Raw genomic sequence first — 18,747 nt, forward strand, 5'->3', positions numbered from 1 at the left:
TCTGGAGATGGAAGGTGTGGGGGTCTTGTGTGATGATGTCCACTTGCTGGCAAACTCAAGTCAGCTTCAAACATCATGTGGCAGGGAACGAAAAGCATGCACACTCACATATGCACATACATGTGTGGGGGGAGGGAGAGGAGAGGGAGAGGGAGGGACTGATTTCTGCATCTCATTCTGTAACACCCCAGGATCTAATCATCAGAGCTCTACCCTAATGACCTTATTCACTAATGTGAAGGACTAAGAGGACAGATTAAGCTCTTGCACTTTCAGTGCCTCACAATGAGAACTAAGTTTCTATACATAAAGCCTTGAGGTTGGACCCCCAGACTACTCAAGCCATACACACCATATAGGATTCTGAGAGGAGAATAGTAAAGCCACTGAGGAACTGTAATGTATGCTGGAGCGGGATGAGATATTAATTTTGGCAAGCATTTATGTGAAAGGTGTGTTGACTGGATATGTGTAGAAAGGGAGGTGGCAATGAGCAACCTGGTGTATTTTCTAATAGACTAGTGCTTTGACCTCCTTTGACAATATTCCATGATAAGAATAGACACCATGTTACCCTTGATATAGCTTGGGACATACTCAGAGGTAAGTATGATTTTTTTTTATTTAGTTCTCATGCTATCCCCTTATAAAGCTGTTGTTACTATCCCTGTTTTATGAATGAATAACTACTCAGGTTAAATAGCTTAGGTGAAGGTCACAACCTCCCCTTGGGGAAGGCCAGTGCTCTAAACTCTTAGGTTTGTGTTCCTTACCGCTCTTGACCCCATGATTTCCTAAATCCCTGTTGTGGCTGGGGTTTCTATTGATGAGATTAAACACCATGGCCCAAAGTGACTTGGGGAAGAAAGAGTTTATTTTAGCTTACAACTCTTCGGTCACACTCTATCACTGAGGGATTCGAGGCAGGAACCTGAAGGCATGATCTGGAGCAGAAGCCACAGAGAAACATTGCCTACTGGATCACCTATTTTTTTCAATGCATCAGAGGACCACCTTCTCAGGATGGAATTGTACGCAATGGGCTGGGCCCTTCCACATCAATCACTAGTCAAGAAGATGCCCCCAAAGTCTTACCTATGAGCCAATCTAATGCAGGCATTTTCCCAACTGAAATTCTCTCTTCTCCTGGGGACCTTGGCTTGTGTCACATTGACAAAATTCTGATCAGCAGGAGACCACTGGCATCACTAACCACCTAGAGTTTTCTGCACTCTAGCAAGAGGGAGCCTTCTGCTACTTACGAGGAAATACTTTTTTTTTTTTTAATCCGAATGGCCAGGAATTCCCTTACATGGCCTAACTTAAAACTTCTGAGTTTCCTGTCTCCACTGCCTAAATGCTAGGATTACATATGTGTGCCGCCCACCACCCCTGTCTTATGCTGGAGATTGAATGCAGGGCTTCATGCATGCCGAGCAAACACTCTACCAGCTGAGCTACACCACCCCCCCCCCCCCACCCAGTTGGAGATGGCAAGCACTTCCAGTTGATTCAGACATCTGGTGCTCTGTGGCACAGGCACAAGCCAAGTATAGAGAAGCAGCCTGCCTTTGTGATCCTTTGACCTGCCCAGCAAGTGCAGCAGGCTTTAGTCACATTAAGTTATCACGTGCCAACTCAGTACAAGTTATTAGGGCAACTTTGAAGGTCTTGAGCCATTTCCTGCTACTCCAGGCTCCAAATCCCAGGAAAGAGAGGGATCTTTAAGGAGATCCCCTGATATCCCCTGTCCCCTGAGAGCTACTAGGGCCTTGGCTTGTGAGTGCTGGGAAGACAAGCTCTGCGGCTTTTTTTTTTTTCCTACCCAGTGCAAGGAACAGTTTGAGTGCCCTCCTCTTTAGGAGGGGGTCTCCAGAGTCATCACCTTCCTTCCAAAGATCACCTTAATCCCAGCAAGTGTATCCAACCTTTTGACACAGGCATGACATTGTCTTCTCCAAATACGTGGGCTGCATTCATAGCTAGCCTTGGATCCTGCATGTCCAAGGTCAAGATCTCTCTGAGCTGCCTGTAGGGCTGGCCCCACAGACTGTCTGTCTCTCCGAGCTATAACGGATTAAGTGGTGACCGAGGAGGAGGTAGAAGCCACGGGGGACTTCAGAGGGCTAGTCCAAAAGCTTGTATCTATTGTGGCCAGTAAAGTGACACTTTCTCCCTCCCCAACATGAACGTCACGGTTAAGTTTGGCTCAGTTTCCTCACTCTGCCTCTGTGGCGTGTAACCTTGTCCCTCGGTGGGAACAACACAGGGATGGCTGGGGAACCAGTTGAGCCTCCGAGGACCAGTTAAGTGTTAGTAGCCTGGCTACTGAAGGAGGCGCTGGAATAATATAAACTGCAGGCCGCAGCCGAAAGTGCTTTCATGTAGAAGCTAACGAGGAAACTGTTGCCTGGAACCAGCCCACCAAATACCCAGCCATCTGCATCTGCCCCTGGTGGCTCGTCTTTAAGCAATGAGATGCTTTGATCCCCTGCCAACTTCTGCTCCTCTAAGCACGGATAGAGTTTTCCTGGGTGAACTCTTTATTCATGGTTCAGGGCCATAATTTAACACAGTAGGGATGAAACAGTTTATTCTTTCTCCTTCTCTCTGTACTGGACATTGATATTAGAGTCTATCATACACTGGGCAAGTGAGGTGCCACTGAACTCTATACCTGGATCGCTCTCTTTTTTACTTTTATACTCTTTACTTTTCAAACAGGCTCTCACTAAGTTGTCCAGGCTGGCTTTGAACTCACCATCCTCCTACCTAAGCCTCCCAAGTAGCTGGGACTACAGTCCTATACCAGCCCTGGCTTCACAGTTACCTTTAAGGAGTGAAATTTCGCCTTTCTAAGTGTCACCGTGCTAGGAGGATCGCTCATTCAGCCAAGGGCCTGCTGTGCACACTAATGAAGACTTGAGTATGATCCTCAGAGCCAAAATTAAAAAAAAAATTTAAAAGGCTCGGTAAAGGAAGCACTACTTTTGATCCTAGTGCCTGGGAGGCAAAGACAGATCCTGGGCCTCACTGGTTAGCTAACCGCTAAGCCCCAGGCCAGTAAGAGATATCTCAGGACAAAAGTGGAAAGGGGCCTAAGGAACAACTCCTGTGGGCTGACCTTTGACTTCTACATGAAAGTGCATACTTTCACATGCACAAACACAATAGGCATGTGCCCACACAGAAATAAACAAAGGTGCCATGAGCAAGAACCATGTTTCCTCTGGTCCATGCTGGCTCAGTTAAAACGTGCTATTTAGAATCGCAGGCCCTAGGGCCTGGATTGGATATTCCAGGGATTTTAAAGAAAATCACAGGCTTGCCCTTGAACTCACTCACCAGCCCAGACAGGCCTTAAACTTGGATCTGCCTACCTCAGCCTCCTGAGTAGCTAGGATTACAAGCTTTGAGATACTAATCCAGCTTGAAATGGGTTTTGAAACACTCAGAAGGATAATAAAGTCCCCAGCATAAATGAAGGGTCGAAGCCTTCATCCTGGACAGGCAGTGAGCTGCTCAGAGCCCCAGCTACAGGTGTGCAGAACTGGTCTCAACTGGTCTCATCTCGTCAACCTGTGGCCTCTCCAACTGGACAGACTCCACAGCTGGCCTGTTTCTGGGCAAATCTTAAGGGCTTGCTCATGGATGATTTGATCTGAGGTCTGGGGAAGTGAACCAAATGTTCAGAGATAAAAGCATTTGTGATGATTGCCTTTTCTTACATCCTGATTGACAGGTTTGGCCCTATGTGTAGCAGCACCTCTCCTTAGAGGCTAGAAGATGAACGCTGGGATGGGGCTTACTTCAGTATCCACCTGTTCTTCACATTGGTAGAGCCAGGCCTAAATAAGCCTAACCACTTCCTAGATGTTCCAGGAAGGTTTCCATGGCAACGCCACCTCACCAGAGGAGTGTTCTAATTTACCAGTTTCTACTCCAGGTGAGTTTTCCTACCAGCAGGTGGAGACTGGCTCAAGTCTATTAGCTGGGAGATGCTTTGCAGATTCAAGAGGCAGCTTGTTTGATTTGGAAAGCCCCTCAGAGGTGGGCTACTCCAGCGATTGTCAAACTTGAGTGATCACAGACCCAAGGGGGCATCTCAGACACACAGCTGCCTGCTTGTGTTTGAGATTAAGGAATTATTGTTTGTCTTGCTGAATGGGATAGTGGCATTTGTGACACAAGAGTAGCTCGCTTTAGAATTATTTAGATAAAAATAAAAAGAGGAGCTGGTTCCCACAGGAGATAGGAGCACGCGGGAAGGAGGGAGCAACTGTTGTTAATAAAGATGCAGGGGCCGTGTAGAGAAAGCACAAAGGGCTGAGCTGAAAAAAAATGAACAGACTGGGAGAGGGAATGGATAGGTGCAGACGGGCAGCTGGGTGTGGAGGCTCACACCCAAAATCCCAGGCCTGGGAGATGGCAGCAGGAGAATCTTGATTTAAGGTCAGCTGGAGCTATATAGTCAGATGCTGGCTTAAAAAAAAAAATTCCTCCAGCAACCAACTGACAAAAGGCAGAGAAGCCCTGGGCTGCCATGAGTTATGTGTGCCCTGGGCTGCCATGAGCTAGCTGTGGTGTGTGCCCTGGGCTGCCATGAGCTAGCCATGTGTGCCCTGGGCTGCCATGAGCTAGCCATGTGTGCCCTGGGCTGCCATGAGCTAGCCGTGTGTCCCCTAGTATAGAGGACCACAGCTATCGACACCAGGACGGGAGCTGGTGATGGGCATCATCCTCCCTGTTTTTGAGTCTGTTTTTTTTTGGGGGGGGGGGGAAGATGGGGAACATTTTCATGACCAATTTTAAGGCAGTACAGGTTCTCAGGTCTAGCTTCAGATTCGCCAACTCAGAAGCCTTTGAGAACGGGGTCCGCCTATTGATTTTTAAAGATTCCCCAGGTGTTTAATCATTCCCTTCACGAAAGCCTTTCTTCTTCCAGAGGAAACCCCATCCCCAGAGAAGTTCAGTGACTTGTGGGAAATCCCAGAGAGATAGAAGTGAAACCTCTATCAGAAGGTCAGACGCCATCCCGAGGCAGCGACTCGTGACAGTTGGACAGCCCCACAGCCAACAGTGCTGCTTCATCCTTCCGAGCAATCAGTGTCTGCAGGTGTGGGACTTGCCCCATGCCACCTCGGTGGGTGGGTCCTTTGAAGATGGAGTGAGTTGGGGCATATAAAGGGTTTAAAGCAATGTCTGTCAGACAAAGCACCCAACCCAAGTATTCTTTCTGTCAGTGTCTCTGTGTCTGAGCTTGCTACAGTTTCTTCTTTGTCTTTTCTGAACTGAAGAATCTGAAGTCTAGATAAGGGAAACCCCTCCTCCTGAGTCAGTCCTGCTTGTGAGCATGCAGCCAGAGGCTGGTGCAGCCCAAGGTCTGTTATTTCCCTCCTGAGTTACCCCAGCTAGTGAGTGGGCAGCCAGAGGCTGGTGCAGCCCAAGGTCCGTCATTTCCCACCACCTGCCTCTTAGCAAGCCATTCTCTCTTTTAAACCCCAAGCTGTACAGGGAACACAGTTCTTGAGATGACCACCAAGAACAGCAGCAGCAGTGGAGTAAGTACAGGCAGCTGGAACCTAGAAGACAAGGTGTGTGCTACACAAGGCAGAGCTGGAGAAGTGACCCAAAGCCCTTGGAGGAGCCTAGACAATCATGAGTGGATCCCAGACATTGGGCCGTTGGAGTTTGATTTTGCTTTTGATTGTGACTGTGCCCTAATATTTTTTTCCCTCTTGAAGTAAGAAAATATTTTAGTGGAGGCCACAGGTAAGAGACTTTGAATTTTAAAAGATACTGGATATTTTAAAGGGATAGATAGAACTTTCAATATGTAAAGACTGTGGGACTCTTCAAGTTATTTAGATCTTGGACATGAATAAGAAGATAAGGGTTGAGGCTTAACAGTGATAGTTTGTGTGTCACGTTGACAAGGGGTCAGTTGTCCTGGCTGGTTTTGTGTGTTGACTTGACACAAGCTGGAGTTATCACAGAGAAAGGAGCCTCCCTTGAGGAAATGCCTCCATGAGATCCAGCTGTGGGGCATTTTCTCAATTAGTGATTAAGCAGGGAGGGCCCATTGTGGGTGATGCCATCCCCTATGGAAGAGTCATTCGACCCCAAAGGGGTCGGGACAAGTTGAGAACCACTGATGTAAAAGAAATGGTCACCCTATAGACAAGGTTGTTGCTTGAGGAAGAGATGAGCAGAGAGCTCAGAGTCAGAAGAACCTAGCCAGGGTGGCTGAGGTTTGCCTGAAAGCTTTTGAACAAATCATCAGCCATCTCCAGGTGTGTGCCCTGGGCTGAGGAACGCCCGTGCCCTTTGCTCGTGACCACAAGAACTAAACAAGAAAACTGTTGCAGAAGCAGGAGCTGTGGGGCCGAGAAGGTGGCTGTCGGTAAAGAGCTTTACAGCACAAGTGTGAGTGCATGAGCTTGTAACACACACACACACACACACACACACACACACACACACACACACACACACGTATACACAAACTCCCTCTGTGGTCTAAACTATTACATTTGTTTAAACCATTAATAGGACAAAGCACCCTGCAGCTATAGATGACACTAAATCATAAAAACAGTGGGTACGCCCTAGTTACCCCAAGTCCTCTTCTCTACTCATTCCCACCTAACCATCATGAAGGCAGGGAAACTTAGCCGCCAACCTATTTTGTAGTTCCTGTGACTCAGTGAAGTATGGGCTCAGGACGTGGACATCATCAGGTCACACGGACCTGCTGTTCCACTGACCTGTCAAACAGTCCACAGACTCAAACTCAAGTAAGAAAATGCTTCTATTACATACAGGGTGACTCTGCCTAAAACTACTGGGTTGGATAGAGTCTAGGAAATAGGACTTTTTTTTTTTTTAATAAGATGGGTGACACATACATATCTTTTGTTGGATAATATTCCACAATCAAACCCATTTGATCTGAAAACCAAAATTCATGTATTCCTACTCAGGCTGAAGGAAGAGGCACAGACTGGTACTGGGTTCAAGTATTGCCCTCAAATGAGCTTTGCTTCCACAGTTTAAGATAAAAGATGGCAGGCCTGGCCTTCTGTATTTTCTGGAGACAGCAAGAGACTGGGGAGCCCAACAATGATAAAGGAGTCAGGATCATGAAGGTTAGGGTCCTGTTGTAGTAGCTGTAGCTCTGCCTCTTTCCCTGTGCCTCTCTTCTGTTGTCAGAGCAGTTGCGGAAACAACACTTGCCTCCTGTTGGTGCCTGGCTTCACCAGCCATGCCCCTAACCCGTTAGGGTTTAGATGTGATGTGGCTTGTGTGTTAGGCTGTGTGATCCCTAGTTAGTGCTTCTGTTCTGAAAGGTTGTAGGACCTTTGGGAGGTACGGCCCTGATGGAGGAAGTGGGTCCCTGGGAGACGGGCCTTGAGGTAACTTTGTCCCACTTCCTGTCTTGTTCCTGTTTTCTAACAGGCCCAGTTGTGACCAGGTGTGGTCATCCCTGCCATCATGCCTACCCCGACATGACAGCCTGGAACCTTAAACAATATAAATGCTTCTTGCCAGTATTTTGTCACAGCAATAGGGAAAGTGACAGGTATAAACTCTCATTGCTCAGCCTTAGCCGGACTGACAAAACCTTGGGTGATTTAACTCCTGCTAGACTTTAAGTCACATCTTTCAACTCCTCTCCAGAAATAACTCACTTTGGGAGAGATTCTTCTAGCATTTGTGCTAGAAGATCTACTTGGCATACCTTTGGTCTCCGTTTCACCACACATCACCTTGTTAGGGTTTGAACCTGAAATACCCTCACAGGCTCATGTTATGTGGTTGAACACTTAGGCCCCAGCTGATGGCCCTGTGTTCAGGAGGCTGTGAGTGCTTCAGGAAGAAGAGCCTCATTGGTGGATAGGCCACTAGCAACAAGCCTTGAGGGAGAGAGCCTGGCCCTATTTTCCTGATCTACCAAGGTAAGAGTAAGTCGTCCTGCATGCTTCCAGTGTCACAGAATGAGACAGGTGACAGGTGCCCTTCCCACGGGATGGACTGTTCACTCTGAAACCTCTCGTCTCTGAAGCAGTTGCTGTCAGGCAGTGAGAAGGATAGCTGATGTGGCCTTGCCACCAGCCCCTTCCCCATCACCCACTCTTCCCTACACACAGATCAGTACACTGTGAGCTATAGTTCAAAATATGATCACCCTTCTTTAGTACCAGGCTCCACTTGCCACATGATGTCACCTCTCTGTAGCCCCTGGACCTGATACCATGCATGTCACAGGTGTCCAGAACATATACAGAAGACAAGGTGCCCATGTGCCTGCTTGAGACTAACCGGAGCAGAGCAGCTTCCTCCACAGCTAGCACAATGCTCTAAATCGTGGTGTGTGTGTGTGTGTGTAAGGGGTGTCACACATACGTGTGAGTACGTGTACACATAGGACAATGTGGAAGTCAGAGGTCAATTTCTAGTATCTTCCTCAGTTACCCTTGCCTTGTCTCTTTTGAGACAGTGTCTCTCACTTTCTTATGAGCTTGAGAGTTTGGCTGAGCTGGCTGGCCACCAGGCGAAGATATCTTTCTGTGTCTTCATCCCTGGCACTGAGGTTACAAGGGCATGTCACCATGCCCGGCTCTTTGAAGTGAGTCCTGGGGACAGAACTTAGGTCCCTGGCCAGCCATCTCCCCAGGCATAGCACCACATCTTAATGAGGCCCTACACTGTTAGGCCTCCGCCCATCCCCTGATCCTTTCTCAGAGTATTTCTTCTGTGCTTTGTTAGAGAGCCCATGCCTCCCCTTTGGCCTGGCCTGGCCTGCCCCTCGCTACCACATCTCTCTCAACATCAGCACCACCACTTCACAGAATGGTGCTCCTTTGCTTCATGTCCCCTGTGACAGAGGCAGCTAAATGCCTGCTAATCTCTATTCTGTCCCTTTTGTCCTTGGTTTTACCACTGTAGTTTAATCTTGAAGTGGCAATGACCCCTGTCACAGCCTGCATTTCCCAGCAATTTTTTTTTTTTTTTTTTTTTTGCATCTAGGTAGTGGCCATATGATTGGTTTCTGTGAGGGCATCTGCGGAGAATTTGGTTGATCGGTTGGTACTGCCCTCTGTTCTTCACACCTCCCAGTATATCGTCCTGACAGATGGGGTGCCTGCAGCCATCCTGCACCATAGAATGATAGATGTCTATGGACTATAGACCAATAAAATGGACAGGCCTGGGTTCCTGGTAGGTGTAAAGAAACTATACCAACTATTTCTGGACTTAGAGGGGAAACAACTGCTGATGTATTTAAACACTGATTTTTTTTGAAGACAAATATTCTACAAGTTATGCTAGCATATTGTTAGGAGCAGGTGTGGCGGCAGTCCTAAAGGCGCCAGGGACTGTAGCTAAGTCATATGACTTGCACCTGACTTCCTCATATAAACCACAAACATCTTGAGAGCTGCGCAGGTGTACCAGGATACAGGTGAATCCAGTCTGATGGAGATATGCCCCTGCTGCCCTGATTAGCTGAAGCTGCATGCCTGGTGAGGTGGCGTGGCCTGCTGTGCGTGGATGGGAACTGAGAGTATAAAAGGAGTGAGAGGCCCAGGGTTCGGGGGAGATATAAACAAGGGGGAGATATAAAAACAAGGGAGATATATAAACAAGGGAGATATAAACAAGGGAGATATAAAAACAAGGGAAATATAAAAACAAGGGAGATATAAAAACAGGGGAGATATAAACAGGGAAGATATAAACAAGGGAGATATAAACAAGAGACTATGTCAAAAGAAGAAACAGGACTGAATAAACGTGTGCAGAAGGATCCTGTAGCAGCGTCGTTCTTCCTGGCCTGTTGAGCGCGCGCAAGAAGTGGTGCCGAAACCCGGGAAAAGAAACATCTTCAGGCATGAGTGAAGACCCCCTGCTACAGGGAGGATTCAGAACTGCATCACTGGGAAGGAGTGGTTAATAAAAGTTTCCGTAAAACAGACTGTTGAGAAGGATCCGGCGTGGATTCAGAACTCTTCAGCTGGGGAACGGTACTGATGAAGAGAAAGAAGAAAGATGAAGACTGAATAAACTGCTGTTAGAAGGACTGGTGGTCACGTCGTTCTTGCTGGTCGAGAGCAGGCGCGACAATTGGTGGCCCGTACGGGGAACCGACTCCCCCACCGAGTTCAGAACTTTCAGCAGTCTGGTTGCCGGCAGGGTAAGTTCACGGTGAGTGAAACTTGCGACCCCAGGAGTTTGGGAAGCACCTCGGATAAAATAGAGGTGAGCATAAAGTTGCCAGGAAGTAGGCACAAAGTAACCCAGGAGTTTGGGAAGGACCTCGGATAAAATAGAGGGGAATATAAAGTTGCCAGGAAGCAGGCACAAAGTAACGATAGGTTCCCGGTTTTGGGATAAGTTAAGGTTCCCGGTTTGGGGACAAGTTAAGGAACTATGATAACCTCAGTGTAGTGATCAAGAGATCCTCGCTGTGTAGTTATGCTTTTTTCTCCCATTGACCCTTTGTGGGTAGGTCTGATAGTTTTGGTCTTTTTTGTTCTGATATATGGACTCTGTTACTGTTTGAAACTGTGTGTAGAGGCAGTCAAGACAGGTCAGAAAATCCTTATAGAGCAACAAGAAAGTATGTCGGAAGAGAAGGGCTTAAAAAGAAAAAGGAAAAAGAAAGGAGACACAGTGTTATCAGGTGGACAGAAAGGACAAAACAAAAGAGCCAAGGCGGAGGAGGAAGGCGAATTAGCTTCTGCGTCCTCTCCCTATGCCTCCTCAGCAGCCACCTGTAGGTGGACCTTCTGTCCGGAGATTTGGAGAGGATCGACAGGATCAGGTGTTGATGTGGGCGAGAGGGTCTGTTTGTGTGTTTCCACAGGACCAGACGGAACCTCTTTGGGTGCCGGAGAGATTGGTGAGACGCTACAAGAATGAGGCTCCTGATCCAGTTGCCCCTGTGGATGTGGTGGATGATCCCACAAGCACAAAGGATGGAGCCGAGATGGGAGATCCTTTCGGTGTTCCAGAAGCCGATACCAGCTCGACATGACATTCAAATTTTTCTATGCCTTTTTGATCCCTGAATTCCCCTTAAAGAGATAGCCCCTCTGGCTATCTATCCCTTGCTTTAGGGAAGATGAGCAGGGATGAGAGCCCTGGGATGTATGCTTGTTATAATGTGTGTGTGTTTTGTGTTTGGCACATGTGTTAGGTGCAGAGTGTGCGGCCCGCACTTTCGCCATGGTAGCATAGGCTTTTGCTGCAGTGGAGGCGGGACAATCTCCTCAGATTCGGTTTGCCGCTCTAAAAGAAATTATGCTGCGTTATGCCGTGGGGTGCGAGGCTAAGCACTGCACAGAGGATAGCTTGCTGTTGGCATCCTGTGGAAGGCACGTCTGATTGCATGAAGGTTCAGTGTCCTAGTTCCCTTCCCCCAGGAAAAAACGACACGGGAGCTGGCCAAGACCTCTCTGGGTGATGAGCCTAAGGGATGGCTTTGTGTAGGGCCCCTATGCTTGCACACTGGGGATCAGACCTCTACCTTCACCCATGAGGCTTGCTTGCAGCAATTAAGATCTGGCCATAGATTAATCAACATCCTGGCCTTTTGATGCACCTGCCGCAAGCAAAACACAATCTCCCCAGGAGTGGCTTGACATAATAGAGAGGTAGTCAGTGATAAGACTCCCTGGGCATGTCACCAACCTAAGACAGGGATCAAACCAATGCTGTTTGTCACCCAAGGACGGGTAAGGGGCATGGCTGCGGGGGGCTATCTACAGACATTCTCTCTGCCAGAAAAGAAAAAAGGGGGAGATGTTAGGAGCAGGTGTGGCGGCAGTCCTAAAGGCGCCAGGGACTGTAGCTAAGTCATATGACTTGCACCTGACTTCCTCATATAAACCACAAACATCTTGAGAGCTGCGCAGGTGTACCAGGATACAGGTGAATCCAGTCTGATGGAGATATGCCCCTGCTGCCCTGATTAGCTGAAGCTGCATGCCTGGTGAGGTGGCGTGGCCTGCTGTGCGTGGATGGGAACTGAGAGTATAAAAGGAGTGAGAGGCCCAGGGTTCGGGGGAGATATAAACAAGGGGGAGATATAAAAACAAGGGAGATATATAAACAAGGGAGATATAAACAAGGGAGATATAAAAACAAGGGAAATATAAAAACAAGGGAGATATAAAAACAGGGGAGATATAAACAGGGAAGATATAAACAAGGGAGATATAAACAAGAGACTATGTCAAAAGAAGAAACAGGACTGAATAAACGTGTGCAGAAGGATCCTGTAGCAGCGTCGTTCTTCCTGGCCTGTTGAGCGCGCGCAACAGCATATTATTATTGAAGTCTATAATTAAACCTTTCATGGGCAAGTTGATTATTTTTTCCTCTCCCAGGAGACAGATGGTAACAATCTAGCTGATAGTACCATGTGGCCAGTATGGAATAACTAACGGAGCAGGTGTCCTTCCATTTTATAGACACTTTGGAAGCTCCCACTGGGCCCTCCTTTTTCTATCTCTAAGCTTCATTGTGGACACCGCATGTAGAAATGGCTACACTTAGAAGCTTGGGGTAAGAAAACATTGCCTACAGATAAAGGTTCTTGGGTATAGTCCTCTTCTGACCATCACATGCTCTTCTGGAATGTTCTGCCTTGCCCAGCCACATTTCACTCCGATCATGCTCCTCTTTGGCCCTCAGGCTCTTGCTCTCAAAGCTCCAGGCAGCCTGAACCACTGTCACTCCACAAGGGCCCCTGCTTTGCTTTCCTCCAAGTCTGATGCTGCTCCTCAGCTGGAACTCATCTCGCCCAGCGTCTTAGTGTCTTCTCCTCTTGCTGTGCTGAAACACTCTGACAAAAGTAACCTAAGGAAGTAAGGTGTGTTTTGGTTCAAGGCTGTAGTCCATCACATTAGGAAAGGCACAAGAGCCAGAGTTGGTCACGTTGCACCTACAGATAAGAAGGCAGCCAGAGCTGGTCATATTGCATCTACAGATAAGAAGGCTGCTACGCATGCTCAGCTTCCTCTCTCTACCACTTTTACAGTCCAGGATCCCAGCCAGGAACTGGTGCTACCCACTGTGGGTGGGCACTCTCTCGTCAATTGATGCAGTCAAGACACACCTCTCCCTACTCAGTTAAGCCCAGAGGTCTATCTCCTACGTGATTCTACAGTTTGTGGTGTTGCCAGTTAACCCTCCCCAACATACCTAGGTCATCACTATTCACAGAATTCGTGATGGTTAGCTTTAGGTCAACTTAACATAAGCTGTAGTCATCCCAGAGGACAGAATCTCAAATGAGAAACTGCCTGCTTAAGATCAAGCCATAGGCAAGCCTGTAGGGCATTTTTAAAGTTAGTGATTGATTCAGGAAACCTGGCCCATGGCATCCTTAGGCAGGTAGTCTTGGGAGCTCTAAGAAAGCAGGCTGAGCAAGACCTGAGGGGCAAGCCAGAAGCAATCTCCCATGGCCTCTGCATCAGCTCCTGCCTCCATGATCCTACCTGTTTTGAGTTCCCGCCTTAGCCTCCCTCAGTGAACTCAGGATATGTAAGTCAAATAAACCCTTTCCTTCCCAGGTTGTTTCTGATCGTGGTGTTTCAACACAGCAATAGTAATGCTAATTAAGACAGACTCTCAACTTCAGTGTCCCTTCTTCCAGGAGGTCAGAGCCATCTCCCGGGTGTTCCTCTCTATCTTTCCCATTATAACGCTTGCCACCCTGTACCCAGTGCTTCAACTGAATTGCCTCCTCCGCAGTGACACATGGCAGTACTAACCCTATACCCAATCTTATTGGGAAATAGGTTCTCTCTAGATGTGACTGAGTTAAGATTAAGTAATTAGTAGAGTAATTAGGCTTTAAGCTTCCATATTTACTTTGGAAGAGACTTGGGGAGTAAGAGCAAAGAGTGAAAGTAAAAGTAAGATTAAGTAATTAGGCTTTAATCTCCCATAAAGTGTGACCTTGTGGGAAAAGGAAATTTAGAGACAAGACAAGCCTTAAAGGTTGAACACCGTGTGGAGGCAGAGGGAGACTATGGGGTAGCATAGTTGTAAACCAGAATGAGCCAGGAAGAAATAAACAGCAGATTCTCCCCAGAACCCCTAGGGACAGCCTATCCTCACCTGGGTACCTATAATCAATGGTGAGAGAAGTGTTGTGCATCGAAGCATAGACTTTGCTAACTTATGGTAGAGCCCCAAAAGACTGATACCAGTGATCTTCGTGGTGTTGCTTTTTCTGGGGACACATGGAACAAATGTCTATCCAATGCAGCTAGGGCATTAATGATTACCCAATGCGAGTCGAGCTCGGTGAGCCAGTGAGTTTGACGAGCCTCCCAAATAGCTCTGAGGTATTCCACCCAGCATGGGTGGTGACCTACTGAAGGCCTCATAGATGGAATGGCCCTTAGTTAACTTCCCACCTCTCCTATACCCTAGCTCTCCTGGCAGGGGTGTCCAACCTGCAAGTCTGATGGTGACATGCAGCTGAGGAGAGTGAGGAGCAGGGCCTGACACCAAATTTAAAGTTACCTAGACGATTATGAAAAAACATTATTACTTTATTGTATGGTCTAGAGCTGTATAGAAAGGTTGGACATGCCTCTAACACTTTCTGAGACTACATGTAGCTGGGGATGGGGGCTAGAGGGAGGAGTGACTGGGATCTCAGCTGAGAGTTTAATGACCATACCCAGCTCCCTCGATCTTGGGAGGGTCTCACTTCAGGATGATGACATCCTGGAGGGTAGCATCCCACAACAGCCCTCAGTTCTCACGGATTCCACATTTTCCCCTTCTCCCAACTGTGGCCTGAACAATCTCATCAAAAGACTGTGCCCATGTTAGACACGGATCAATCTTCTTGCTACCATTTCCTACACAACAGCATGCAGCAACAGTTCATAGAGCACCGACCTCTTATTAGGTTTGTAAGGAACCTAGTGATTTAAAGTACACAAGAGATGTGCTTAGATTGTGGGCGAACCCTGCCTTGCTTGATGGAAGGAACTTGAGCATGGGTGGATGTTGCTATCCACAGAAGGCCCTCACGCCCTTTGCATACGGTAACAGTTGAATATGCTGTACAAGACTGCACTCCTATAGGGATGGAAGCAGCGCTGTTTATTGCCGTGGGAACCCTTGCATCCATCTCCTCAGGATTCTCAGCATCCTGTATTGACAATAATCAGGTGGGACACATTGTTGCCATTTCTAATAAACGCCTCTGTGAGAGACATTGAAGAAATAACCTCTTCCCACTGGGGCCCTCCTGCATCCTTAGCCTTGACTGTTCCTCCCAATTCCTCCCACACAGTACCTTCCCAGATAACTGCTCCCCTCCTTGGTATTAATAAAACCCATAAATCAACATAATGGCTGCAAAACCTTTTGAGAAAGTCTTTTCCTTCTGAGAACTACCCCTGTCTGACTGTCCTGGAAACATAAACTTGGTCTGATTAATCCTGCCAAAGGCCACAGGAACACTGAGCACACCTCTCTGGCTCCTTGGCAAGCCCAGCACTATAGATTGAACGGCATTGCCACCTCAGCATGAGTGACACCTTTGCGCAAGCTGCATAGGTGAAGTTCTTCATCCGGTCAACCTACAACCTCCTATCTACTCCAGGACAGCTCAAGACCTTTTGCAAAGCCAAGCACAGTAGTGCACTCCTTTAATCTCAGCACTCAGGAAGCAGGAGACAGAACTCTATGAGTTCTACGTCAGCCAGCCTAGTCTACATAACAGGTTCCAGGATAGCTAGAGCTACACAGAAAGATCCTTCCTCAAAAACAAATTTAAAAAGAAAAGAAGAAAAAAAGACTCTGTTGTGGTTTGAATGAAAATCCCTAACTCACCTCCATCCTCACTCAGGTGGTTTTTAATGCTTAGTCCCCAGTCCATGAACTGTTTGGGAAAATTAGGTGTGGCCTTGTTGGGTGGGTGTGGCCTTGTTGGAGATGGGTGTCACTGGGCATGGATTTTGAGATTTCAAGGCCCAGGCCCCCTAGATTTGCCTCATCCCTGCCTGCTGGAGGATTGGGACATAGAATTCTCAGCAACTTATCCAGGATGATGCCTTCCTGCCTGCTGCCCTGCTCCCCACCATGATGACAATGGACTAACTCTCTGAAACTGTCAACAAGCCCTCTATTAAATGCTGTCTTTTATAAGATGACTTGGTCATGGTGTCTTTTCACAGCAATACAACAGTGGCTAAGATAGGCCCTGTGCCTTGGGGGTGCACAGGAGTGGAGACACACTCATGCCCTCATTCTCTGGTACCTGGGAATATGGCTTTATTTGGAGATGAGGGTCTTAGCAGACAGTCTTGGTCCATTTTCAAACCCAACACTGGGCAGTTTATAAAGGGGAGTTGATATGGGTGTGATTCTGAAATTCTTTTTTTTTGGATTTAAATGCACTTTATTTTTAGACAACCCACATGACATGTTTTTTTTCCTTAAAAAAACAATGCCACCACTCCAAATAAATCACGGTCAAAATAAAAGCTCAAGATGACATCAGTCCCATTTGTCCTAAGTCCTGGTGTTGTATGGATGGTAAGCAGCAGCCAATTATGGTGACAGGTGATAGATCCAATTTGTTAACATTTCTCCATCTCTAAGCCATCCTTAAAGAAAATCATGAATGGAGTCACACCATCTTCACGGTAGTCCAGGAGAGCAACCATACCATCTGGATTCATGTTTTCACCAATAAAAAACTGGTAGTTATTGAAATTAGCAAGGATGTGCTTAATCTGCTCTGCAGCTCCAGTCATAAAAGGCTTTACTCTTTCTGGTTTCTGCTCTTCAAGTTTGCCTTTGAGTGATTTCATGTAGTCTTTGATGTACTTTTTGTAAGCCTCTTTTGTGAAGCTGGTTTCTTGTAAGTGATGGTTCATGACAATGTCAACACCGGTGACTACTGTGCTTTCGGTACCTTCGCCCTCCGGACCTTCAGCGGAAGCATTTCCACCGATGAGCGAGTCATCGATGGCACCCTCTGTTCTACTGACCATCTTGCCCTCCACCTCCAGGCACAGCCCGTCCGCGATCTCCCGGATCTTGTAGATGTCGGAGAACAGCTCGTCATGGCTGATGAGGTCCCGGTAGATGATCATGGTGATGGCTGGGGACGGCGGCGCTAGCCTGACAGCGCGGAAGCGAGCTCGGTGCAGCCGGAGCGGCACGCGGGGGGAGGGGGGAGTGGGCGGAAAAGCGTGATTCTGAAATTCTAGTCCATGCAGCTGCATCTGGTGTAGGCCTATCGTGGTGGAAATAGACAGTAGGAGAGGACAACCTCACGCAAGAGAAAAGGGCAAATTCCCAGCTAGCCGACCCTACTGCTATGACAAAGTCATTGATACACATTTGGGAAGACCTCACTCCCTTGAACCAAACCCCAAGGAGGCCTTACCTCTCATACCACTGCACTGAGATTGAATACCACACAGTAGCCTACACGGGACACACACACACACCATAGCACAGGTGGCATCATACTGAGGACATTTTAACAGGTTTTAGTCTGGTGAGACTAGTGTCCCTATAAGAAGAGATGGGTCTACAGATGGGTCTGGGGAGATGGTTCAGTAGCTAGGGTGCTTGGTGCTTTGCACATATGCCTAAAGACTTAGGTTTGCTCTCCAACACTCATGTAAAAAAGCTGGGTGTGGAAGCGCATTCTTGGAAGACTAGTGCTAAGGGGGTAGAGATGGGTGCATCCCTGGGACTCACTAACTAGACAACTTAGCCAAATCAGTGAGTGCCAGGTCCCATGTAGAGACTCTATCTAAAGAAACAAGGTGGGTGGCTCCTGGAAAAGGGCACCTGAGGTTGACCTCTGACCTCCGCACATCCTTGCACCTATATCTGCCTGTATGCACACACATAGAGGCATAGACACAGATGTGAGAAGGCTTCGGGGTGATCCAGAGGGAACCTTGCCACAACAGAAGCAGGAAGCACAAAGGGGGACTGAAGCAACCAGAAAAAGCTTGGGTCAGTGAATAGCTTCCTCTCCAAACCCGGGAGAGCACGTACCTTTGTCCTTTCAAGCCCTGCAGTTTGCACAGCTTGCTAGACCAGGCTTATGACTGATATAGACAGATGATGGCAAAAATATCAATTAAACGAAAGCCTGACTCTGAAGCACATAGCCCAGGAAGCCATCCTGCCACCTGCTAACTAGTTCTGGAGGTGAGGCTCCAGTCTGCAGCAGGCAACCCAAGAAACCCAGCATCTTCTCTTACTACGGGCTTTGGAACTGAGAGCCCCTCCATACCTTTCCTACTTTTCCTATCCACTTCTAGAATAGTCCAGCTACAGAAAGCCAGAGGTGCCCTACAACCCAGTCATGCAGGATACCCAAAGCGTCCCGCTGCAGTTTTCCCATCCCGATAGCATCCTGTAAGGGTGTGTCAGCAGCTTGCTTGCTACTGAAGTCATTAGGATGAGAGCCTAGATCTTGGGCAGCCCTCATAAGCTAGGCTCAGCCACCACTCCTCAATATGCCAATTAAATAACAGTATAAATCAGAGAAAGGAGGGTTATTCACTGTGGCCACATTGTGGAGAGAAAATCAGGGCCCCCATCCCAAGTTCATTCAGACTCGGGTGCAAGGTTTAGGTTTCAATAGAAGGTAAGGGGGTGTGCACATCTAAACAGTGTTGGTCATGGTCCCAGGTGCCATCATTGTGGTCTCAGCTCCAGTCACTCCTGACAAACTGT

General features: G+C 47.7%; 1 long non-coding RNA gene and 1 pseudogene across 1 annotated transcript; one reads left to right on the plus strand and one right to left on the minus strand.

Moving 5' to 3' along the window:
• The first annotated feature begins 3,893 nt into the window (after nucleotides 1–3,893).
• Nucleotides 3,894–5,575, plus strand: Gm33143. The gene is made up of 3 exons (XR_377909.3): nucleotides 3,894–3,946; nucleotides 4,946–5,116; nucleotides 5,507–5,575. It is a non-coding gene; the product is annotated as a predicted gene, 33143 (long non-coding RNA).
• Tpt1-ps3 (tumor protein, translationally-controlled, pseudogene 3) lies at nucleotides 16,415–17,237 on the minus strand (annotated as a pseudogene).

This window comes from Mus musculus, chromosome 6, assembly GCF_000001635.26.
Source record: "Mus musculus strain C57BL/6J chromosome 6, GRCm38.p6 C57BL/6J".
Taxonomy (NCBI): Eukaryota; Metazoa; Chordata; class Mammalia; order Rodentia; family Muridae; genus Mus; species Mus musculus.